The sequence below is a fragment of the Hippoglossus hippoglossus genome, chromosome 3 (assembly GCF_009819705.1).
Source record: "Hippoglossus hippoglossus isolate fHipHip1 chromosome 3, fHipHip1.pri, whole genome shotgun sequence".
In the NCBI taxonomy this organism is placed as follows: domain Eukaryota; kingdom Metazoa; phylum Chordata; class Actinopteri; order Pleuronectiformes; family Pleuronectidae; genus Hippoglossus; species Hippoglossus hippoglossus.
The window spans coordinates 2620160-2633198 of NC_047153.1; positions in this window are offsets into that span (position 1 = coordinate 2620160).

Genomic DNA, 13039 nt, shown 5'->3' on the forward strand with positions numbered 1-13039 from the left:
TTCTGTCAAGGTTTTGTTTTCACCCAGTATGTTTGTGTGTTGGTTTGTTCGTTAGTGGGATTATCAAAAAACACTGAACAGATTACCAGTAAACTTGGTGGAAGGATGTGGTCTGTGAACCAGATCTGGGGGGGGGACTGATGTCTACCAGTGTGTGGAATTTGGTGCAGATCCAAATCAAAATGAGTCTCTAGTGAATCTCAAAGTGGTTTCATAAGGAGCGTGTTGGTTCTTGGTGGAGGTCTGAGCTCTTTGAGTGATTCTGAGAGATTAGTCACCAACTTCAATGAAGCTGTGTCCTAATGCAGGGGCCACACTAGAGGAAACTAAATCCTCTTCAGAGCAGGTCACAGTAGAAACAGTCTCTTACTCTGTGTGTGAGGGTCCAGGTTCATTACTGAAGTCTAGAGGAAGTCCCATGGACCAGTCACTCTTCAGAGACACACAGCTGGACCCTGGAGACTCTGCTCTCAGTCTGTGGTCCTGACCTCTGCAAACACAAACATGTTTTTATTCAGAACACATCATTCATTGGTTCATTCTCTGAGGATTCAGTTTGGAGCTTCACATGTTTGTAGCAGGTCTCTTACTTTGTGTGTGAGGGTCCAGGTTCATTACTGAAGACTGGAGGAGGTTCCATGGACCGGTCACTCTTCAGAGACACACAGCTGAACACTGGAGACTCTGCTCTGTCCTCCACTACCTCCTCATAACCACTCATCTTCAGTCTGAAAGGAAAAACACTGTGAGCTCAAACACACACAATGAAGCCAGGTACATAAACTCAGTGTTTCTTCAAATACAACAGAGTCAACCCTCCTACACTGTTTCCCTGTTGCCACGGTAACCTGAGACAGTTGTAGGTTTAATGTGTTGGACTCTGCCGATCACAGCGTTGAGTCAAACTGTTGATTGACTGAAAGAAGTTCATCCTGAATCTTCTTCTCTCTAAAGTCCACGTGTAGAAAACTGACTCAGAGTCTGTGACAGTAAAATAATATGAATGAATAATATTAATGTTGCTGAACACTCACCAGCCTCAGACTTCACGTTTCCTCCCTCTGCTCGTTACAGTTAAAACAAAGACTTCCACTTTCACTGGCTGCTCCTCCTCTCTGCATTTACTGGAAACCACGTGACTCTGTGTGTGTGTGTGTGTGTGTGTGTGTGTGTGTGTGTGTGTGTGTGTGTGTGTGTGTGTGTGTGTGTGTGTGTGTGTGTGTGTGTGTGTGTGTGTGCAGTGTGTGAGCCCTACAGGTGTCCTCAGCTCAGTTGTGCTGTTGGGATGTCGGTGTTGTCGACGTCCGGTCCGAGTCGCTGCTGCCCAAACCAAACATGTGGTACGTCACGTGACAGTTCATGATGCATTCAACCTCAGTCCTGTCCGTGTCCTGATAACTTGTGATCCGTGTTAAAGTCTAAAGTGTAAAGTGAGCGCAGGTCCGAGGAGGAGACAGACTCGGACAGAGACTCGGACACAGACCGGACCTTTAATGTTCGTCTGTCCTGAAGCAGCGGTGTTAGAATTATTCTGCGGTGGAAACCTCTGACACTGTGAACACATTGGAAAACACGAGTCATTGAGTTCAGTCTCTTCATCGATGCAGAGTCCACATCGTGATGCATCTAAGAATCAAGACCTTTCCACACCTCTAGTGTGGAACGTGGAGAAACTGAACCCTGTCAGGGCCCTGGGCCTGTACCACCTAATGGACGGGCCGGCTGTGGGGGGGGGGGGGGGGGGGGGGGGGGGGGGGGGGGGGGGGGGGGGGGGGGGGGGGAGTGACAGTAAAACCTTCATAAAGTTGTGTTCACACTCACCTGCTCACTTTTCTTCCTTCTGCTCATCCCAGTGAAAATGGAGTCTGACACCTCCCTGTTCTCAGGCTCCTCCTCTCTCTCTTTACAGTAGATATGAGAGTTGCTCACAGACCATTTAAAGCTGCAGTGTGTAAGACTCAGGTGAAAGGATCCATCTTTTGAATTAAATATAAAATAATCCTAGTGATGTTTCCACTAGTGTGTTTCATCTAAATTGTATGAATCACAGTTTTCTTGACTCTAGAATGGGAAGATCTGTATCACGTTATAACGTGAAACTCAGCACGTTGTCCTGTGGAGTGGAGCTTCCTGAAACAGCCGCTCACAGGAGGAAACAGTGCATTTGTTGGGGACTATTTCCAGCGGCGGATGGAGCTCTATGGCACAAACACATGAGATGTGTCAGGCTGTGGATGCACACACAATATGTTTACATCAACAAGAAGAAACATATAAAATATCACCAGACTTGTTCTTTTAAACGTCTTCTCCTGATAATCAGACTGAGAGAGTTTGAGTTTTGGGCTGTGAATCATCGATTAAAGTCCGTCCTTCCTCTTCTGGTTATAATACTGAAGGATTCACGCTTCCTTCTTTTCTCATCTCCCACGTTATTGAGTAAAACATGTTTCTACTTGTTCATACTCTGTTTCCTCATGATTCCTTCTTCTGTCTCTCCCTCCTCTACGTGCAACATGTGATGCAGCTTATCGACACGTGACATTGATCCCTCCACCCTCACATGAGCCGTTTTCAGACATATACTCCGGAGGATGTCCAGAGCTCTGGGTCTGGATTTTAGTTTCTTCACACATGAAGGACGCAGCAGGAGATTCTTCACTCAGACTCTTTCACAATAACATAGAAATCTCCAGAGCGTGAGGGGGTGGAGCAGCAGACAGAGGCAGGAAGTGACGCGTTCATTCTGCTGCGGAGATCACGTATTTTAGTTTTCAGCCTCGAGTCTCATCATCACAAACTCTCTTGATGTTTTCGTTGTGAGGCTCCACTTTTTCTTCTCCTTCTGCTTTCATGGCGGGTCGCACCTAACGTTAAAGGTGCATTAGCGCCACCTACTGTGCTGGAGTGTTTGGTCTGCGGATATACATGAAAACAAACATAAAACCCTTCAAGTTACATCCTCCTCATTGATCCAGTTTCTTTTAAAAACTCAAACTTTATATTCCGCTTCCTCAGTACTGAACAGATTCTTTAGGTTTAACATTTCCTCAGCTGCTTCTGTAGCTTTTCTCTTTCTCTTTATATTTCTGATGCTCCACACTTTCTTCCCCTGAGCCACATTCACACTGATGGATGATATTAAATGATTGTTGTGTTTAATCCTGTGAGTCCTCATCTTCACCTTGATATGACTGTTTGCTCTCTGCTGTTTCAAAGACTGTTTTCCTTCCTCCCACTTTTTGTTTTATTTCATATCGATGATCCTTTTCCTCCCTCATGGTTTTTCCAGTCAGTCATGATGTTGCTCCTAATTCCTGCTTTAGCTTGGGCCTCACTGAAAGCTTCCTCTATGACTCTCTCCTGTTTGAAAGATTGTTTTGTACATTTCATTGCCGTCGATGCTCAGTGAGCTGGGATCCACGTGAACCGGACTTCTGTTTGTGTGTGATGTCGTCTGAATAGTGTCTGGTAGGTTTCATACAGTGTATCTGCTCTGCTGCGGGATGACTGTAATGATACCAATGCTGATAGTGAGTCTGAACCTGTTTAATCTGGTTTTGCTCTGTCCACTGCGATGCCATTACTATTGCCAACATATCAACTGTATATACTGTGACCTGCTGTTCTTTCCTTTATATTTATATTGAATTCTGGGACAACAAACCCAGTCTTTCCATTGTTTGGCTCCTTGGATCCATCTCTATATATTGGGACAGAGTATTATGTGTAGTCCTTAACCTTCCCTCCTGATACGGGAACTCAGAGTATCGCCAGATTCCAACACACGGGAATACATGCATCTGTATACACTGGTACAATTGGTTCAAAGGTAATTAGTATGAAATCATAATAAAAAATCCTCAACCTTATGCCAGAGCAGCTTTTTTCCAACATACGTCTGACCACGAGCAGACCATTTACATGTGAAGTGATTTGGTGACCCCACACTCCACAGGACTGAACCTATTGAATGTTTTTCAGTGTGTGTTTTTGTCTTTGCACTTTGTAGACGGTCCCTGCACTCGTCTCACTGCAGGTTGTCAAGTCCAATGGTTTCCTCCTGATGGTTTATAAATGAAAACTGTAGCTGCTTGTGTACGTGACGCTGACTGGAAGGAGGCTTCACTTGTGTTTTAACAACGTTTCATTCATTACTGGTCTGAAAAGTCACATTATGACGTGATACGGATCGTTTGCTCAGTTTTCTGCTGTGACAGCAGTTTTCTTCTGTACGTCTCTCTTGAACTACAAACTGTAAAAGAAGATGGACGACTCCCACAGTGAAGTGAAAAACATCTGGATCGCCCCCTAGTGGCCGGCTGCAGTATAGGTCATGAACCCTACCTCCTCCATGTTAGCAGCTGGGACAGGGATCAATCTAAAAACTCAAAGTAGATGTTAAATAAATATTATATACTTAGAGGGAGAGAAAGCGGTTAAACCTAACACAAACTTAAACCTAATCTAAACATGAACCTTATCGTAACCCAACCCTAGACTTAAACTAACCTAAACCTAAACCTGGCCTAAACTAAACCTGAAACTACTTTGTCATGAACGTCTTGTGAAAGAGCAGCGGATTATATCAGATTATTCTTCCTTCTGCTCCTTTTCAGTCAAGATCTGAGAATTTGTATTGAAATAGTTTTGTTTGGTGGATGAATGAAATCAAGTGATAATCAAAAATAAATGTATTGATCTGCTGTCAGAATGTTTATATTGAGACATATGGACCAAATGTAGAATTTGATTACGAGCACAAACTTTTCTTCATAAGTATAAAGTTTGTCCCATAAATATGTTTGGTGGAATTTGAACGGATCATTTGGACGATGTGTTCTTCACACTTTGTGTTTCGTCTGTGTCACCATGACAACAGCCTCGTGCACAGCTCCATGCAGAGATGATGGTGTCACTCTGGTGCAGAGGAAGTGGACTGGACCTCACAGCTTCAACATCTGCTGGACAGATGTTAGAGCAGCGTGTTCATGAACATGGCGTCACAGTCACATGTTACACTGACACACGTGTGTTGATGATCATAACAAAGTCACAAAGAACTGAGATGGGCTTGGAAATAAACTCAGTGAAATCATCATGTTGAGACAAGTGTCTCCACAAAATAACACAAACTGTTCAACAGGCCCAAAATGTCCACTGTCTTCAGGACATCATCTCTCAGACACTTTCTGTCACTTGTCTCTGCTGTGAACCTCCCATCATCAATTATTTCCCAGCATGCTGCTGTTCCCAGAGGCCTGCTACAGTCTCCCCCTTGTGGTTGTTCTGAGTTGGTGGTCGAGAACATACAAACAGATTTCATCATTGTTTTAGAAATTATTTTATCAACAATTCACAAACTTGACAGACGAAGAATCTTCATCTACGTTTGTATAAAACGTCCTTGGGTCAGTTTTCTATTAAATATGGTAAAATATTTATGAAAGTTTCCTCAGAGACTTAAAGATGCTCTGCTCTTTATCGACTCTTCTTCATTCTGTAAATATGACATTCACTTTTCTTCTGGTTGTTTCCATTATGTCAAACTGGTGATGTTGTTCATGTACCTGCAGCAAGGAGGTGATGTTTCCACCTGTTTGTTTGGAAGATGAAAGAAAACCAGAGTCATGATTCCAGTAAAGTCGGTGGAAGGATGTTTATTGAGCATTAAAGCAGAGACAAGTAGAAACAACAGAACTTTTCTCTCGGAGATGTTTTTCTTCTCGTTACATCTGGTTTGTCACAGAGGAAATGATCCATGTGTTTGACTCATAGACTGAATATAAAGGCTTTGACCGGGATGTTCTGCTGTTATACTACAACGCCACCTGTGGGTCAAAAAGTAGAAAAGCAACCACTGCTCTGCACCTAATGCAGAAATGAAAACGTCCCATTTTTAAGTCCAGAGTTTTGATCTTTTGTGTCAAAGACAAAACTCTGATTTTAAACTCAAAGTGATTTAAATGTGTTTAACTTTGTGTCGAACTAAATCAATTTGTGACGTGAATCCAGGAACTTTAAGCTCATAAAGAGACACACAGAATGTGGTTATACACACATGGAGACATACTGAGGGACAAAGGTGGAAAATAATAAAGACAAAGATAAATACACTATATGTGACTCTTTACAGAGGGTTTATATATTCTGTTGGTGTTGTGTCATTTCAATAAACACATTCTTCATGTGAATAAACACAATCGGTAGCGAGGGGCAAGACTTTGGGGCTGCGCGGTGGTTGGCACTGTCGCCTCACAGCCAGAAGGTTCCTGGTTTGAATCCCGGTTCAGATGGGCTCTTCCTGTGTGGAGTCTGCATGTTCTCCCCGTGTTTTCTCCAGGTGCTCCGGCTTCATCTCACGAACACATACAGATCAGGGGTTGGGTAAATTGGAGACTCTACATTGAGCGTAGGTGTGAACAGAAATAATCTGCTGAGTGTGTTTGTGTTCAGAATATGTGAGTGAATAAAAGAGTGGAGGAGGTGGAGGAGCGTGAGTGTGTCTGCAGACACTGAGTTAAAGAACAGAGCAGCAGCAGATCCACTGATGATGCTGTGTCACATCCACAGGAACACACAGGGAGGATGGTGGACTGGACACTGTGTGACAGCTGATCTCAGAGCAGCTCACCTCCTCTGATTCCTCTGGAGCTCTGTCTCCACTCTGCCTCCCAGCAACAAGGCCCAGTCAGAGCCGCTCTACACACAAGCTGCTGCTGCTTCAGCCTCTGGATCCTCAGGACACAGCTCAGCCTCCGTCCACACACACTGTCCTCTTCACACTCACCTTCACTAAGATCACCGCCTCCATCTGTTGAGAGAAGAAGACATCAGTGTTTCCAGAGACTCACTTCATCAGCTGTGAGTCAGTGATGCAGCACATCCAGTAGAAAGAGCAGCAGGGACTTCAGTCCTGTTCAGAGGTGGAGCAGCTTCCTCTCTGCTTCATGTTCACGTGTTGGAATGAACACGCTAAGAGCTAAGTGTGTTTCCTCTGCATGTCAAAGTGCAGAGTGGACACCTGAGAGGTGGATTTACTGCTGTTACAGGTGAAGCCATGTTTCACTGTGTGAGCACGTGCACATAAAAGGGGCGTGGTTTACTGCGTATGGCCAATCACAGACATGGACAGTTTGACTGACAGCAGAGCCTCATATTTCACAACGTGGATCAAACTGTTCTATAATAAAAATCAGAGGAGAACAAACACATGATCCAGAATAAAAGAAACTCAGTCACAGCTGCTAAATGCAGGAAGAACATCTGGTAAAACATCTGGGATTGTGTCAATGTGTAAGTTACAGCGCCCCCTGGAAGCATTTGGTAAAGATATATTACGTGACCACGATATAATAACGTGTGTGAACGAGATAAATAACTCGGGGCCACGAGATCTGAATCTGTTGTTTACTAACAAGACGAGTGGAAGAGAAGAAGATTCTTGATGAGAAACGTTTGAATCCCAGGATGTGACACACACTGTCTCACTGTCTCTGAGGACACACACTGTCTCACTGACTCTGAGGACACACACTGTCTCACTGTCTCTGAGGACACACACTGTCTCACTGACTCTGAGGACACACACTGTCCCTGAGGACACACACTGTCTCACTAACCCTGAGGACACACACTGACTCTGAGGACACACACTGTCTCTGAGGTCACACTGTCTCTGAGGACACACACTGTGGTGGAAACCTCTGACATCACTCCTCAATAGAAACACATGGACCTATCTTCAGGAAGCTGACTGAGTGCATCTGGTGTTTTGGTGACAGGATGAGTCTGGAGAGATTGAGATGTTCTGGGTGAGTTAGAGATCAACTGAACCAACCAGACGTTGATTTAAACTTCCCTTATCCGTCCCTTTAAGGAGAGTGTGCACCACACAACAGTGTAGAGTCACTGTGGTCAGTGGGCGGAGCTTTGATAAAGGTTGATCTCCAACTTAACCTGGAGCAGGTTAGCCGTTCATCAGAAGTTACCATGGTGATTTACCTCGTTAAGAAGTGAACGAGCTTCATAGGACTGAAAGAACTAAACCTGAAGTTAACCTGATGACCACAAATCCTGCTTGGTAGCACAGACCCTGGATCTGTACTGTGATACTGACTGTGTTTAGTAAAATACTGATGAAAGCAGCGTGGACTGACTCCAACCATCTACTGACCTCAGAGTCTCCAGTCGACAGCCTGAACTCTGCTTTAGATCAAGCAGCTCCTTCACTCCTGAGTCCTGCAGGTGGTTGTATCTCAGACCCAGTTCTCTCAGATGAGAGGGGTTTGACCTCAGAGCTGAAGCCAGAGAAGAACAGCTGATCTCTGTCAGTCTGCAGCCCCTCAACCTGAATAAAGGATAAAACTTAACTGTAAATTAAACTGAGTTCATGTGTGAAAATAACAGACAAATATTCATGTGAGCACAGACCCATAACATGGAAGATAAATATGAAATCAGACATGTTGGACTAAAAACGAGTCCTGATTCAGTAAAAATATATTATTTGGACCCGGTCTCTGTCCTGCAGATCAGTTTAGGAAATCCAGAACTAAACTCAGATGTGTTTTAACAAGTAGCTGAATATTTAAAATGTCACAGATTAATTAATGAATGGATTCAAGTTATGTATGAAGAGGAATTATGTTAAATTAGAATTAAATGAGATCAATTGGGTATAAATGCTGTATCATAGATATGAGATCTACAAAAGTCAGTCAGTGAACTGACCTCAGAGTCTCCAGTCGACAGGTTGGACTCTGTAGAAAACCACACAGCTCCTTCACTCCTGAGTCCTGCAGGTTGTTGTTAGTCAGATCCAGTTCTCTCAGATGAGAGGGATTTGACCTCAGAGCTGAAGCCAGAGAAGAACAGCTGATCTCTGACAGACTGCAGAGATTCAACCTGGATAAATAAATATGAATATTTGAATGTGTCCTCCTGTTGTTGTGGATCGTCTTCATGTCAACACAGACTCTCAACATGCTGCTGACCTCAGTCCAGTCTGTGACCTGAAGATAAATATCAGATCAGACATGTTGGACCATTGTTTCATTCATCACCTTCTTCTCTGTGTGTTTGGTCACTGAGCAGGTTTGTGTAATTAAACACTGTTTAAAGTCGGGATGGCTCCTGACAGTCACTTCCTGTTTGTTTCTATACTTATCAACTGTCCAACGTGTTTCAATAAGAATGTGTCTTATTTTGAAAACCTGAGGAGGACGAGTGCTCGGCCTCAGTCCACATGTTATTTACTGACACTTTCTTAGTGATCAGGAGCAGGTGAGTGCAGGTGAATGAAGTTGATGAGGAGGATGTGACTGACAGGCTGGGTGAGTGACAGATGACTGAGGGACAGTGAGCAGAGCAGAACTGAGACAATTTAAATAAATAATGACCGAATAAGAAAGAAAGTTGGAAAAGTGAAGAAGGATTTAAGGACCTCAGAGTCTCCAGTCGACAGTTTGGACTCTCCAGTCCAGAACACAGCAGCTTCACTCCTGAATCCTGCAGGGAGTTTACACTCAGATCCAGTTCTCTCAGATGTGAGGGGTCTGACTTCAGAGCTGAGGCCACGACTTCACAGTGAGTCTCTGAGAGTCGACAACCACCGAGTCTGTGATTGAAGAAAATATCTGTTAGAATAAAATCAGAAAACACAACATTCATACAAAACGTGATCATGTGACCCTCACCCTGGTAAATTCCCTTTTTGTCTCATGAACATGTTAAAAACTCCTCAAGAGAATCCTTTCAGATTTGGTCCAAGCGTTCGTTTAGACCAGTGATCACCAACCTTTTCGATCCGAAGATCACTTTTTAATTCCAAACGTAAGCCGAGATCTACCACCCTGATGTCTTCCAAGAAACCCACTTAGGAGGGTCATATTTATTAGTTTTTGTAATTTCTGTTAAAGGCTGAATGTACGAGCATAAATATACACAAAGAAAGGCAGTTGTGCAACTTTATCTATTCAATGCACAATGTTCACATTAATATCAATTCATATTTACAGCATCTGTTCAGTGCACAATATTTAGCTTCAGCTCGACAATATGTTCTACTGCATCACAATGTTTTTACATAGGCGTTGCCTTGAGTATGATATAAAATTGACTTTTCCTTGTACTCAAATATATACAAGTACTATACAGTATGAAGCCGTGCGTCTTCCGCTCCTGCAAATATTTCACAATAAAAATTACTTTTTCAACTAAACGCTGGAGTGCTTTTATTTTAAGACGCATACAGAAAGTGGTTTTAACATTTTAAAATCCATGTTTGTGACATAATTCCAACAAATAAACATTAAAACTCAGGTGAAAGATCATTTCCTCTGTTTATTCTTCTGTGAAACACAACATTTATATGTCTATGACACAAACATATTTACAACACTTCCGGAACCCGTTTCAAAGTAAAAGCACTCCAGCGTTTCACTTTCTTATTAATTTGTTCTAACGGGAAGACCGGAAGATGCGCGTCTTCATACCGTAGAGTCCTGACATTTAGTTAGTACATAAACCGACTTGTTTGAAGGAAATGCAGAGGATAAACCAGCCAGTAGCGGACTCACAGCGCGTGTGAAAAACAGACAACGGACACACATCTGATCTGCGGCGCGGCAGCAGCCAGTGAGTCCAGAGAGTTCGGAGAGTTCGGCGATCGACAGAGAGATCGATGGGTTGGCGACTGATTTAGACTGACAGAGGAACTCATTAGTTTCAGGTGGTCAAAGGTCAAAGGTCACACAATTAAATGTGAATGTGAAATCTGAATCTGAGCCCATCTGCAGAAGCAGTGTTGAGCCAGTTCACACTTAAAAAAAACGAGTTCCAAGTTCAGTTCATGCAGATGAAAATGAACTAGTTCACGTTCACAGTTCATTTTTTATTGGGATGATTCAGGTGACAAACGTCCGGTCATGTGTTTGGTTCTGAATCGATGGAGTCGGATCATTTCTGCGTGTCGCTCATAACACCAGGAGAACCTCCTCCTCACAGAAAGGCTGCACTAACAGTGTTGACCACTGCAACACCATGCTGCCCCAAACAATGAGAATCATTTAACACTGAGTGGATTTGAAGAACGACTCATCTCCACTGATTGAACATGTTATTGATCATGTCTGGACTCACAGAGCCTTCCTGCAGTTCCTCACAGCTGGGATCAGTCTCCATCGACCCTGGTCTGATGTATTGAACTGCTTCAGGTCCAACTCATCCAGAACCTCCTCTGACATCTGCAGCATGTAGGCCAGAGCTGAGCAGTGGATGACAGAGAGTTTCTTGGATCTGTCCTTTGACGTCAGGAACTGTTGCATCTGCTGATGAACTGAGTGGTCGTTCATCTCAGTCAGACAGTGGAAGATGTTGATGCTTCTGTCAGGAGAAATGTCACCACTCTCCATCTCCTTCAGGTTGGTGATGACTCTCTGGATGATCTCTGGATTGTTCTCTGTCCGACCCAGCAGGCCTCCTAAGACTCTCTGGATGATCTTTGGATTGTTCCCTGTCCGACCCAGCAGGCCTCCTAAGACTCTCTGGTTGGACTTCAGACTGAGGCCGTGAAGGAAGCGAACAAACAGGTCCAGATGACCATTTTCACTGGTGAGGGATTTATTCATGGTTCTCTTCAGGAGGTCATCCAGGGAGAAGGTACTGTCTGTGTTCCCATATGTTCCAAAGAAGTTGTTGAGTTCTTCTGTGTTCCTCTTGGTGTAACAGTGGAACATGTAGACTGCAGCCAGAAACTCCTGAACGCTCAGATGAACAAAGCAGTAGACTGATTTCTGGAAGATCACACACTCTCTTCTGAAGATCTCAGTACAAACTCCTGAGTACACTGAGGCCTCTGGGACATTAAGACCACACCGCTCCAGGTCTTCTTGGTAGAACATGATGTTTCCTTCCTCCAGATGTTTAAGTGCCAGCCTCCCCAGCTTCAGTAGAACGTCCCTGTCAGCCTCCGTCAGCTGCTGTGGAGTCGTCTCATGTCCCTCACCGTACTTGTTGTTCTTCCTCTTTGTCTGAACCAGCAGGAAGTGTGAGTACAGGTCAGTCAGGGTCTTGGGCAGCTCTCCTCTCTGGTCTGTGGTCAACATGTGCTCCAGAACTGTAGCACTGATCCAGCAGAAGACTGGGATTTGACACATGATGTGGAGGCTCCTGGACGTCTTGATGTGTGAGATGATTCTGCTGCACAGCTCTTCATCACTGAATCTCCTCCTGAAGTACTCCTCCTTCTGGGCGTCAGTGAAGCCTCGTACTTCTGTGACCCTGTCAACACATGCAGGAGGGATCTGATTGGCCGCCGCAGGTCTGGAGGTTATCCAGACGAGAGCCGAGGGAAGCAGATTCCCCCGGATGAGGTTTGTCAGCAGCACGTTGACTGATGACCTCTGTGTGACATCAGACACAAGCTTCTTGTGGTTGAAGTCCAGAGAAGGTTTGCTTTCATCCAGGCCGTCAAAGATGAACAAAGGTTTACAGACAGCGAGCGTCTCTGCCGTGAGCTTCTGTAACGCTGGATGGAAAACACGGAGCAGCGTGAGAAGACTGTGCTGCTGGTCTTTCACCAGGTTCAGCTCCCTGAACGAAAGCACAGTCAGCAGACCCACATCTTGGTTTTCTAAACCCTCTGCCCAGTCCAGAGTGAACTTCTGCACCGAGAAGGTTTTTCCAACGCCAGCGACGCCGTTGGTCAGGACGACTCTGATGCTGCTCTGCTGGTCAGTTGAGGCTTTAAAGATGTCGTGGCACTTGATGGGAGTGTCGTGGAGGCTCTTCATCTTGGAAGCCGTCTCAAGCTGCCTCACCTCATGTTGAGTATTAACCTCTTCACTCTGTCCCTCTGTGATGTAGAGCTCAGTGTAGATCCTGTTGAGGAGGGTTCCACTTCCTGTTTCATCAGTTCCTTCAGTCACATGTTCACATCTCCTCCTCAGACTGAGCTTATGTTCATCTGAAACCTCCTGCAGACCACGATCTGCTGAAAGAGAAGAAACAATGTCAGAGACAGAGAATCTGAGAATCT